General features: G+C 38.8%; 1 pseudogene across 1 annotated transcript; it reads left to right on the plus strand.

The window, feature by feature from the left end:
- Positions 1-8324: 8324 nt before the first annotated feature.
- On the plus strand, positions 8325-10536 carry LOC148017639 (uncharacterized; annotated as a pseudogene). Its single transcript, XR_015687862.1, has 5 exons — positions 8325-8718; positions 8968-9233; positions 9655-9776; positions 9927-10009; positions 10090-10536. The product of XR_015687862.1 is annotated as an uncharacterized LOC148017639 (transcript).
- Positions 10537-12931: the final 2395 nt, after the last annotated feature.

A 12931-nucleotide genomic window follows, 5' to 3' on the forward strand; every position in this document is an offset into this window, starting at 1 on the left:
ATGGGGGGCCCTTTGCTAAATGCATCAGCCCCACTATGGCTCTCCTATACCTCGAAGATTGGCCCCAATATGTGTCGTGAATACATAAAGCACGTATGATACACAAGCCTTTCTTCTAATCGATCAATCAAGCAAATAATAGATAGTCCTCACTAAGTATTCCCTAAAGAACGAACCGCTAACCCTATAGCTTAGGGTACCTCACCTTCTCAACGTAGGTCATCATTCATGAAAACAATTGCTATGTATCCAAGATAATATCATGTGTTGTGTACAATGCAATTGTGCATGATTTATAGTGCTCAAACAATTTCCTTATTGGCAACCAACATTGTGAAGATGCAAAAACATGTATTTTCATGCCTTTACTCTAAAGTGAGATCGCTGCATTGCTTGGGCTAGCACCATGTATGCTTATACTACTAGATCCTCTTAATTTTCAAAACCATGTACCCTATGTGCTATGCATTAGAAAAACATCAAAATTCAACGTATTTTAAGTCCTTAATACCCCCCTTCTCCCTACCGCTTAAGATTGTTTTTGGTGGTATCCATTGATCCAAGAGATAATACATAGTCCTCACTGATTATTACCCAAAGAATGAACCATTAATCCTATAGCTTAGGGTACCTCACCTCCTCAACGTAGCTCATCGTTCATGAAAACAACTACTATGCATCCGGGATAATACCATGTGTTGCATGCAATGCAATTGTGCATGATTTATAGTTCTCAAACAATTTCCTTATTGACAATCAGCATTGTGAAAATGAAAAAACATGTCTTTTTATGTCTTTATTCTAAATTGAGAGATTGATATGTTGCTTAGACCAGCACCACAAGAGCAACATGCTCGTGCTACTGGACCCTCTTAATTTGCAAAACCATCATATATGCTATGCATTAGAAAAGCATCAAAATTTAGCATATTTTAAGCACTTAACACCCCCCTTTTTTCGATCGCTTAAGATTGTGCATTCAGTGGTAAGTTTAGAGTATATTATTTATGCATTTTTTCTTTATGAAAGCAATATTAAAACCCCACTTTAACATAGAGATAGGGCTAAACTGAGCTAAACCTCATGCCTTACCCTTACCATATATTCACAAACACAAATATTTTTTATCTAATTTTTAGAGAAAAATCTTATTTTTTTCTTATTGATTACTTTTTATTTATGGATAATTATTGATATTTTCTAATTTACTGATTTGGATTGATTGATCTTACTAAGAATTATATTTCTATCATATTCCATCCCATACAAACACTATATACACAACAAAATCACAAAATCGCATGATTTTTCTTAAAACAACAATGTTGTAGGTTTTGCATGTTTATAAATAAATTATTAGATGAATGATTTTTCTTGATTTCTTTAACATTTTGTATACATCAAAGCATTCACAACCAAATGCAACCATTTCCAACCATTTTCAACTAAAAGTTATTATAAAACAATAAAATCTAGCTCTTACTCATAAAACTGTGCCCTATGACATATGTATCTCGCGATGGGAGGCCCCTTGATGCTTCTCAAAATCCACCAGTCACAATCCTTCTAATCTCAATCAATGCTCATTTACACTCCAGCATCATCCCACAGTCAAAATCTTTCATCTCAGCCCCACCCCCTTCTCTCATACAATCAACCATGGAAACACACAATAAGAGGAGAGAGAAATACTGAAAATAAAAAAATTGATTCCTTGGCTGAAAGTCTACGTCACTACAAGGATATGAGGGTATAGTGACGGCCATTTGCGACGAGAAATAGTGACGTCGCGATTAGCGTCGCTAATAGCGATGTAAATAGCGATGGTACCCAGACGAAAAAAACGCGAGCCAAAATCCGAGCGCGTCATTTTGCGCACATTCACAAAAGAGAGAGCGAGTGGGAGAGCAAACATCTTGCATTTGAGAGGGAGAGAAAGAGGGAGAAAGAAGGCTTCTCCCCGCCGTTCGCGAAGAAGAGGAGGAGGTGTACGGAGGGCAAAGAGGAGCCGCCGTCGCGAAGAGGAGTGCCCAAACCCTTCTTCAAGCCCTTACGATGAGTGCATTGTCCATTCTTGCTTTGCTTTTGTGTTTTCTCTATCTCTTTTACTTGTTTTTGGTATAATTCGTGTGTATTGAGAGAGAGAGAGGAAATGAGAGAGAAAGAGAGGGAGAGGGAGAGAGAGGGAGAGGAAATGAGAGAGGGAGAAGGAGAGGGAGGAAATGGGAGAGGGAGAGGGAGAGGGAGAGTGAGGGAGAGAGAAAGAGAGGGAGAGGGAGAGGGGGAGGGAGAGAAAATGAGAGAGGGAGAGGGAGAGGGAGACATTAAACATAATAGGAAAATGAGAGAGGGAGAGGAAATGAGAGAGGGAGAGGGAGAGGGAAAGGGAGAGGGAGGGAGACATTAAACATAATAGGGAAATGAGAGAGGGAGAGGGAAACATTAAACATAATAGGAAAAGAGAGAAAGAGAGGGAGAGGGAAAGGGAGGGAGAGGAAAGAGAGGGAAACATTCAACATAATAGGGAAAGAGAGAGGGAGAAGAAGAGAGAAAAAACATTAAACATAATAGGGAAAGAGGGAAAGGGAGGGAGAGGAAATGAGAGAGGGAGAGGAAGGAATAAACATTAAACATACTAGGGAAAGAGAGAAAGAGAGAGTGAGGGTGAGGGAGGGAGAAGAAATGAGGGAGGGAGAGGAAATAAGAGAGGGAGAGTAGAGAGAAAAAGAAATGAGAGAGGGGGAGGAGAGAAAAAAGAGAGAAAAAACATTAAACATAATAGGGAAAGAGAGAAAGAGAGGGAGAGGGTGAGAGAGGGAGAGAAAATGAGAGAGGGAGAGGAAGAGAGCAAAAGGAAATTAGAGAGGGAGAGGAGAGAGAAAAAATGTAAGAAGGAGAGGAGAGAGAAAGTGAGAGAGAAAAAACATTAAACATAATAGGGAAAGAGATAAAGAGAGAGAGAAAAAAACATTAAACATAATAGGGAAAGAGAGAAAGAGAGGGAGAGGGTGAGGTAGGGAGAAGAAATGAGAGAGGGAGAGGAAGAAAGAAAAAGGAAGTGAGAGAGGGAGAGGAGAGAGAAAAAAACGAGAGAAGGAGAGGAGAGAGAAAAAGAGAGAAAAGATGTTAAACATAATAGGGAAAGAGAGAAAGAGAGGGTGAGGGAGGGAGAGGAAATGAGAGAGGGAGAGGAAGAGAGAAAAGGAGATGAGAGAGGGAGAGGAGAGAGAAAAAGAGACAAAAAATATTAAACCTAATAGAAAAAGAGAGAAAGAGAGGGAGAGGGTGAGGGAGGGAGAGGAAATGAGAGAGGGAGAGGACTCATCTTAGGCATACCCTAGAGAGATATACCTATCTTGTCGATGATAGGTTAGGAGCCATCATCATAAATGATGAGGGGAGAAGGGTGATGGCTCGCATGAGAGAGTTGTGTCAACAAGTTTTTTGACACAACATCTTAGATCATTAGAAAAACATACCAGAGGGGAGCAAGAACTACATAGTAGCATCCTTGCATGAGGAGTTTTCGGTTCCAGCCACAGTAGATAGATTTTCTACGGGCTGGATGATAGATTACATGCGTGTATATATGTCACATAGACGATCGGATGCACGCAAGGCACGCAAGAGTGGGGCTGCAAAGCCCGAGTAGTTAGACACGGATGACAAGTGCCGACTGAGGGAGGAGACTACAGATTCTCCTGGACGTTGGAGTCAGCAGCGTGAGTTGGCGAGGGCACTACTAGAGGTCGGAGTGGTCCATCATCTTGGGAGTGGCGGCCACATGACATATCTGGAGGACTTTGTAAGTTTTTCTTTTATTTTGCTTGCTTATTATCCTTTGTATTGACAATCATGTTTCTAACAGTTAGTATTTTGTTTTCTTTGCAGCACTCCATTACAAATCACGATCCGACCGGCCTTGAGACTCGATATGCAGAGAGGCACAGTCTCACTGCATTGATCAACTGATTGTATAGACGCGGTGGCCCTGTAAGTCACTCATCTTTCTTGTTCGTAGTTACCATATTTAACTAGAATGCATTATTGTATGGTGGACTGATGTGTAGTTGTTTCTTTTTTTACAGAGTCCATTCGATGCAGCTCCTTTACGGTGGGACGAGCTTTCGAATGGCGAGGATATATAGCTCGCCCTTGGATCCCTGGAGCTCACACACCCCTCTTTTTTCTATGTAATAGTGATATCTTGCCATGATTGTACTAGTCGCTTTCATTATGCGATCATGTATTTATTTCATGTATCAGTGTTATGATTTAAGTACACTTTGTTTTTATTTACACGAGCATTGTAGACAGTGCAGAAACTATTTTGTATGGGCCAAATAAATTTTTTTCCATGTTACCGTCGCTATTAGCGTCGCAAAATTACCTGCACACGTCATTATTGGCGTCTTATTAGCATCGCAGACCGGGACGAGCTTTCGGATGGCGAGGATATATAGCTTGCCCTTGGATCCCTGGAGCTCACACACCCTTCTTTTTTTGTCACCTGATCTATGTAGACATTTTCTGTGTAGTAGTCATATCTTGCTATAATTGTACCAGTCGCTTTCATTATGCGATCATGTATTTATTTTATGTATTAGTGTTATGATTTAAGTACACTTTATTTTTATTTACACGAGCATTGCACAGTGCATAAAATATTTTGTATAGGCAAAATAAAATTTTTTCCCTGTTATCATCGCTTTTAGTGTCGTAAAATAACCTGTACGCGTCATTATTGAAGTCGTTATTAGCGTCGTAGAGCATCATTATCAGCGTCATTATTTGCGTCGGTATCAGCGTCGCAATTGCGACGTTGATGCCGACACAAATAGCGACGTTGATAACGATGCTAATACTGACTGTTCTATGGTGTGGCCAATTTTGTTACTTATATTTTCGTCGTTTTTAACATCGGTATAAGGCCTATATCTTGTAGTATGTGTCCATAGTCAAATTGAAGTCGTGAGGAGTAGATCAAAGATGTGCCATCAATCCTTTCTAATCCCAAGTATCCAAGAGGTACAAATCTCACGATTTTTGAGGTGTAAACCTCCCTGCTTATGATCAAATTGCACGACTTCTAATGTTTAATTTCATTATGTTTCATTTATTAAATATTCGGTTCATAGTTTGGGATGTTCACACTGCTTTGCAAGTGGATTTTTGCATTTTGACAGGGCAAATAAACTTTGATTTGAGATCCATTTGGCCAAGTGGACTCGTGGCATCAAAATCTATAAAACTAGCCTCTGTTATACACTTTTCGACTCTTGGATCACATAACTATTTTATAATGTGAAACCTTGTGGGGACTAAATGAGGGGTCAAATAGACTCCGATCGATGAACTGAGAGTTGCATTGCGTTCCTGGCATCGAACTCCATCTAGAAAAACTCTAGCTCATTGATCCATAACCATTTCATTTTGCATGAAAATTTGGTTTTTCACTCCTGTCGACCACTTTTCTACTTCAAAAAACGAGTCCCAAAATCAAACTCTCAGATGCATAGTCCAGAGTATTTGGGTTGTGTGGAGATAGGGGATGATACATCTCATCCTATTACTCATGTTGGAGAAATTTCTTTGAGTATGTAGGATGGTAAAACTAAGTACTTAGCTAATGTACTGCATATACCAAATATTTCAAAAAGTTTGGTTTTTGTTGGTGGTTAGATGGTAGAATAGGGATTATAGATTCGGTGCATATTATTTACTCTTGATGAAAGTTAACTTGAAATCGATACTTCCATGTTTACATAAGGTTCAGGTGTGGTGGCTAATATTGAAATTTGACATAGGAGAATTGATCATGTGAATGTGCAGCGATGGCTAAAAGACATAAAGTCAAAACAAATTGTGGATGGTTTGCCGAAGTTTAGAGTTGATGGGATACATAAGTATGTAAAGCATGCCAATTTGGAAAGTAACCAAGGCATGCATTTCCACATAAAAAGCATGTATGCAAGAAAATACTTGAATTCATACATTCTAATGTGTAGGCTCGGGTAGTTCACTATATGTATACCCTCCATATCACGTGTGTTCAAGGTCTATTTACAAATATATTTATATGTGAATTTTTTTAAAATAAAATATATCCCTTTTCTATTCAATCTGTAAGTAACCCCCTTATAGGGGACCCTTCTATATGTAAAAAATGTGTAAAAATGGTATTTTAAAATTTTTCTATGTTAAACCCACGTGATACATACATATATTTATGATTTACCTCCCGGGTGTGTAGGGTCCTACAAAGTCTACAACTTTGAGCGGTTACAATTATTATGTTTCATTCATTGATGATCATACTAGCAAAGTGTTGGCTTACTTTATGCATGAGAAAAGTGAGGTTTCACTCACTTTAAAAGCTCTAAGGATTTGGTTCAGGGTTGCATACCAACTACCTAAGGCTAGATGGAGGGAGAGAATATCTCTCAAATGAGTCTTTTGATTTTTTGTAGTGAAATTGTATATAAAGATAGTATAGATGTAGATATACTCTATAGCAAAATGGAGTTATTGAGCAGAAAAACATGCATCTTATAGAGGTGGCTCATGCATTGATGACAGAACTAAACTTGCCTCATCCCTATTGGACTAAAGTAGTTACTACTATTGTATACATTATGTATAGGATATCCACTACTCTTGTACATGGTATGACACCCAAAGAGAAGTTTATAGGTAGAAAGCCAAATCTGTACCATCTAAAAGTACTTGGATATATTGCTTATATTGTTTTGCAGACAGAGATGGATGTATCAATGATGCTCAATAGTTGAAGGTGTAACAACTTTGCATTGAGAATTTATTTTGTGTAGTCTAGTAAGAGTGACACCATATATTTGTTTTTTTTTTTTTCACAAGACATGGTCGGTATTTAGTTATCACCATATTGACTCCGTGTTATTGGCATGCAAGGATGAGAACAGTGCTTGACAAAGCCGTTGTAATTTGTATTTCTTTTGTAGATGGATTGTTCTTTTGCGAGTTGAGTACAGTATGATGTTGCATTGTGACAATACCATAGGATGCGCACATTGTTAGTCTTCCAATGATGCATTCACATTCTATTACCCAAGATGATTCAAAATTTTCTATGTTGTACGAAGTTGTATCAAACAGTTTTAGTGATGTTTTTCTAGAAGCCATAGTTTTCATTTTTCTAAAAGTCCTGAAGGATGCGTTTGACTTTGTTTTTTCATAGCATCCATTCATGCTGATGAGAACAATATATTTTTATCATAAAACTATAGTATACTTGTTCACATAAAAACATGCTATACTTCGTAATTTTGTTTATTTTTAAGATAGTTTATTTTTTCAACATGTAAGGATGATGATTTTTTTCTTAATAATAATTCTAATAAAATCAATAAATAGTAATAGTAATTCAAAAACTTAAAAAAATTAAATGAAATGAGAAAATATGCTATATAACATGCCGAAGAGTTGACACAAATCTAGTCTTTTGTAATGAAATACTCATGAGAGAAAGTGTTATTTTCTCGTCCATTCAAAAATATCCAATTTGTTGAAGTTTTACGTTTTCGTTTTTTTCAGTACGTTCGAAAGTTCATTACGCTTTCGTTTTTGCTACACGTTCAAAAGAATATCATTTTCTTTCATTTTTTTTAATTCACTACTATTTACTAATCCTAAAAAGAATGAATGACAAAGATTTGAACCTAACCTTAATAAAATAAAAAAATGAAGGACAAAATTGTTTAAACTAATCTTGAAAAGAACGAATGACAAAGATTTGAATCTAACCTTTAAGCTTGCACCAAACGCGATGACCGAGGAACTGACGTACGTGTCTCCACACACTTGTGTACGACCTTCCTCTCTCCTCAAATAAGAGATGAATTTTGTAATGAAAAAAATGACCCACACAACTTAACTCTCCTCTTCTTTATATAGGCTTAAAGCTTCCAACGCTCAAAGCTTTCCTTTAAGCTTTTTAAAACTTTTGGAGTTTATAAACTTGAAAAACCTAAAAACTTTCAAATGTCAAAGCTTTTCTTCAATTTTAGATGTACACTTATAATTCTTTTTTAATCTTTAAAAAATTAATAATAACAAAAAATAATTACAAAATATCACATAGTTGGACCTGTAATAATCAATTCACTCCTGATAGAGATAAATACCGAATAGTAAAATACGGGGTCTACCACCCTTGTAATGCTTTACGTCATGCCTCTAGCGCCTTCGATGACGCTCCAGCCTCCAGCTGATAAAAGTCGTAGAGGCGTGTCGGAGTCCTATAAGAGTCGTCCCGACTCGGAATCCCCACGATTGCCAAATTGTTAATCCTCGTATATAATAACGTTACAACGCCAATTCGGTTGGCCAGTACGAGTATATATCATTTTCTGAAGCCAGACGTCGAGATCCTCACCTCATTATACCAACTTGGCAGCAGCAGGCCGAGAGAGAGAGAGAGAGAGAGACAGAGACAGAGAGGAGGCGATGGGTCGAGCGCTGGTTCAGACGAGAGAAGGCGAGCCGGAGGAGGTGGTGCAGCTGGTCAGCATCAAGGAGAAGCCCGGCCTGCCATCGCCAGGGCATGTCCTTGTGAGGATGACTGTCCGCCTGCCCATCAACCCCACGGACTTCATCCAGATACGAACGGCCCGCCTCCTTCATCAGCTCAAGGGCAGGCATCCCACCCTCGGCATCGAGGGCTTCGGGATAGTCGAGGAGGTATAATAATTACCATGTTAGCCAAGATGAATTAGACTAGAATGCTGCAATCGTCAATGATAATGGGATGTGTTGTTTTATCCTGACGCATGTTGATGATGAGTAGGCGTGTCTCTGTCCTGTAAATAAACGTTGCATGCTGATCAGGTATAGGATAAAACCCTTGTCGGCATGTCAACAGTTCTGGCCTGTCATACATAAATTGGGTGTTCTAATTTCTCCTGATGGTCGGTTCAAAACTAAGGGCAGATTGGCAGTGATGTGAGCAAGTTTAAGCCGGGTCAGCGTGTCATTCCCCTTGTCTGGATGGAGTACTTGAAGACGGGAGAGGGTTCCTGGCAGGACTATGTGGTGCTGCCAGAGGAGCACATTGTGGCTTGCCCCGATGGCATCAGCGATGAGACAGCTGCTCAGTTTGTTGTGAACCCCTGGACTGTCTTTGGCCTTCTTGACGATCTGGCTGCTCCCAAGGGCGAATACATATTACAGACAGCAGCGGCCTCTGTCCTCGGCAGGTCTGTGTGTGTACCTGTATGTGCATATGCCGCATTAACATGAGTGATCTCAAATCAAACATCTGAAAAAGGGCTTCTGATTGGTCGGTGTTGAGAGCAATTTAATGCATCCTGTTAGGTAATACTGGCCGATCTTCACGGCTTGTATGTATCAGCCTAGAGGGAAAGACGGTGGTTGCTCACTTGTGTCTAGGAGGCTGAGGGCAACTGCCCTTATGGTGTTCTCAGTGAGGTTGAGAACGACTGCATATATGATGGTTCTGAATAGAACTTGCGACGGAGGTGCTAGATCATGGGTTTGCTTGGACCAGTTAATACAGTTGCTTGTGCACAACACATGCGTTTTGGGAGAGGGAGAGAGAGAGAGAGAGAGAGAAAGACAGAGATTGTGATTTTCATTCAATCCTGCATCAAACAACAGGCAACTAATACAGCTAGCTAAACATTGGGGTTTGAAGACCATCAACGTGGTTAGAAGAGACACATATAAAGAGGAATTGATAGCCCTTGGTGCTGACTATGTGATCAACTCCGAGACAGAAGGTAATCGTGAGCAAATATTTGTGTATAATATGTATGCATGGTGTTAATTGGCCTCTTTTGCTTGAAGATGTAGAGAAGGATATTCAGTTAATAGTCTGTACATGTGCATGAGCTAATGGGATGAACGGGTGTGCTTTCTTGCTGCATCAGATGTGGTCCAGGTAGTGAAGGAAATAACAAGTGGGAAAGGAGCATATGGGGCATTTGATGCTGTTGGTGGCAGCTTGACCAAAGTAAGGCGCATGGTTATAATTCACCGATCTAGTAAGGATGAGCAAAGCATAGCATGATGCATCTTGTTTCATGTCTGCAGGTTGTGGGTGCGAGTGTGAGAGATGGTGGGAAAGTATGTGTGTAATGGGGTGCTCTCCGGATGGGACATCAGCTTTAGTGCGCTGGATCTGAGGAGGGGAGTGCAAGTGAGTTTTTGGGATATCTGGGAATACGTCGAGGATGCAGAGAGACGAGCTCGCGCGTGCGAAGAGGTTTTGAAGCTGCTGGAGGCGAAGGTCGTCACGCCCTTGGCAGGCCGAAAGTTCCCGCTGGAAGACTTCCGGGCAGCCATCCGAGAGTCTCACAAGGACAGCAGAGGTGGAAAAGTCCTCCTGATAAGCTAAAAAATAAGCTTGAACGAGAATTTCCTAAAATATAATAACAACATAAAACGAATTATGTGTAGTGCAAAATGTTACTATTTAGCACCTATCATGTAACGTTATCCTACTACGTTGTTTATTATTCAGTAGGCTTTCTCGAATCCTTAAAAGCCTAATCTCTTAATGTAAAGTTCTCATATACTATTTTACTATTCGGCAAGCTCTCTTTAATTTCTTAGAAGCCTGAAATAACTTTGATTTCTCTTTAAAATAAATTGTGGTAACATCGAACCTACAATGATCTTATGTGTGAGGCTTTTCACCACTATGGCTAATATGCACGAACAAGGGCACTTTGAGACTTACTTGCTCTTGCAAGGCCATGCTGCTCTTGGAAACCCTAATGGAAACAAATTCCTATTTGGTTGCATCGATAAGAAAAGAAAATTTATTTCTTCATTAGCAAGCTAGGGATTACAATGAATATATTTTAGAAATGGTAAAACTTGTAAGCTACATACCCAAGATGGATTGTAAAAGAGAGAAGCAATGGCATATTTTGCTTGAGTAATGAGAATTAGGTCTTATTGCAACATACTTCACATGAGTTTTGATTCATTCCTACATGAAAAGGGGAAGCCAATTGCTTGATTAGCAAGGAAGGGATCATAATGCATAAGGACAATTGTTCTTTTAAGCCATACAACAAAAAGCAAAATGTTTTTCTTAAACTTCAAAGTCAAGTAGATAGATTAAAATGCAACTTCTATAAGCTAGCAAGTATTGCCTTGGTACAATCATAAAAAATTCATAGGGAAAAGGGGTGAATAGAGTGACACACTGATGTATTCCTTTAAGGTTCTACAAAATATAAAATATAAAGAAATTTACATTACTCAATTGTTTAACTCACATTAAGCTTACATGTAGTACAAAAGAATTTGCATCATAACTTTTTAAATGGCTAAAGTAATTTCATTTTTAATGCAATTTAGAGTGTTACCCGATTGGGGTGGGATGTGTTTTCCTTTTGGGCGGTATCACCTTATTGGCCCCTTTATTCTAAAAATAAAGAGCTTAGGGCTTTCCAAACATTTTCCAAGCTCTCTTCCACAAGCACCTTGTTTATGGTCTTCCATAATTGTTACATGACAATTGCATGTACAATATTCCATAACTCTAGTGAATTCAAAAAAGACCCAATTGATTACCAAAAATATTCAATCTCATGGAAATCTTAGATTAGAGACCAACTTTGTTTTCACTCTCTTCCAAATTGTTGAGGCATCTAGATTCCAAACTCGAGGCCAACTTCTTCTTTTCATTTCACATGTCAATCCACTTAACTAATCATTTGTGCTTCATAGTTTTGGTGAACCTAGCATTATTAGTTGTAGGTGATATATTGTTATCAAAATCAAGAGGGAAGATCGGTACATTCAAGAACAATCTCCTTTTCTCCCAAGACTGGTAGGCCATTGCACCTCCTTTAAAAGATTATGTCAATCTAAGACAATAGCTTCGACCTCATCTAATTGAACCATCTTAATGGGAATGTGAAAGCCAATGAATTTATCAGCCCACCCAAATCAATCCTGCATTCCTCCAGATATTTTAGTTTTAGCTATCCATTCCCTTAGAATGTAACCCAAGGATGTGAGCCTTCAATGCTTTTGAGGAAGCAATGAGATAACCTAAGATATTCGATTCTAGCGCTACCACTATTCTTGGCAATTGTTAAGGTATCTTAGTTTTGAAGCTCACATATTATATTCTATAGCATCACCATTCTTCTCGGTAGTTATCACAATATTCTAGAAAATAGCAAGCCTCCTTCGTGATGATCCATAATTGCATATAAAATCTCTACATAATTTATCCAATTGCTTTTACTTAATTCTTGGAGAAAAGCCAAACAATTAAAATAGAGGAGAATGAGGGACCTGAAGTGTTATTGAGAATTATCCTCTTAACATGAGTGCTAATAGGAAGAGATTTGTATTTAGCAATTTCCTTGTAAAGCTTTTCACAATTGGAAGTAACACTAGCTTCCAAAAGATAACCTAAATACTTTAAAAATTAGCCAACAATGGTTTGCTTAAAAACCAAAATGTAGTAATTGCTCTTTTGGTTCATCATGAGTATTGACCATTATGAGAGGTATGAGCAGGAAGTAATGGTGAGATGTGAGATAGAAGCTATGGAGTGCAGGAGGGTTGAGAGAGAGAAGAACACAAGATAGTTATGTGTATACAAAATGAAGGATACCCTTATTCTTTGTTTTCTTTACTTATATATGATTGTACAGTGTGTACACGTATGCAAGTGGTAAATATATGCACCTGACTATAGGCCATGGGCTTTTACCCCAACAGCTTCCCACTTAAAGGCCAATGTATCTTTATGGGGATACAAGGGTTCAAGAAGAATGTGAAGGTACCATCCAATACCCATCAACACTTTAAATGTGCAAAGTGCTTAGAAGATAAACTGGTGCGCAGATCGGTCGCTGTATGCTAGCGTAGTGAATCCTGAAAGTTCCCCAAGAACAATGAACTC

This window comes from Lygodium microphyllum, chromosome 22, assembly GCF_053477565.2.
Source record: "Lygodium microphyllum isolate KBCC chromosome 22, Lygodium_microphyllum_v1.1.10, whole genome shotgun sequence".
Lineage (NCBI taxonomy): Eukaryota > Viridiplantae > Streptophyta > Polypodiopsida > Schizaeales > Lygodiaceae > Lygodium > Lygodium microphyllum.